The sequence below is a fragment of the Dermacentor silvarum genome, chromosome 9 (genome assembly GCF_013339745.2).
Source record: "Dermacentor silvarum isolate Dsil-2018 chromosome 9, BIME_Dsil_1.4, whole genome shotgun sequence".
NCBI lineage: Eukaryota > Metazoa > Arthropoda > Arachnida > Ixodida > Ixodidae > Dermacentor > Dermacentor silvarum.
This window is the reverse complement of record NC_051162.1, coordinates 10,540,748-10,541,652: the sequence shown is the minus strand read 5'-3', so window position 1 is coordinate 10,541,652 and position 905 is coordinate 10,540,748.

Here is a 905-nt window from a genome sequence, read left to right as displayed (position 1 = left end):
CGGGCAGCGTTAGGTAGCAGCTTTCATGGGGCCCAGCTGGTCGAGAATCTCCAGCGTGCCTGCCTGGTACCGAATTGCTGCATTCTTCTCGCCACAAGGGTTCCACGACTGGCTGGAAGACAATTGTCAATCAACCAACCAATTAATCAATCAATTTTTATTCCACCCAACAGTGCACACTGGTGAAGAATGATGATGTGTGTAGTGTTTAGGGTGCAACTGCCAATATGGCCAAACAGCACCAGCTAGTGGTGAGCGGTTATCAGTACGGTTTCATGAGATGGAACAATGAATTTTGATAGGTAGAAGAAAACATCGCTGTAGAAAGCTTAAAATTTGTCGCTTAAGGTGTGTAATATTATAAGTATTAAAATAATGACGATAAAGGACTCCACCTTCATTGTCATTATTTTAATACTTTAAATTTTATGCACTTTACTCTACTATTACTATACTATGACTGTACTATGACTATAATATGTATGTTTACAAAGGGACGATGTACTAAATGAGTTAGTGGCAGTAGCATTACAGCCTCGCCAAGGCCCTAAAATGCAAGGGCCCAGAGGCAGTACTCTACAATGTCTTGGGCTGATGACATATGTAGCACAACATCATGCAGAAATTGAAATTTTTTTTTCCATTTCAAAAAAACTGTTTTGTGCCAAAGAACAAGGCAAATGAAGGGGGATATGAGGTAATGTTGAAGAATTGAAGAATTATAGACCCATTAGCTTGCTTTCATTGTATAAAGTATTCACCAAGGTAATTTCCAATAGAATCAGGGCAACACTTGACTTCAGCCAACCAAGAGAACAGGCTGGCTTCATGAGGGATATTCTACATGGATCATATCCATGTCATCAATCAGGTCATTGAGAAATCTGTGGAGTACAATCAACCTC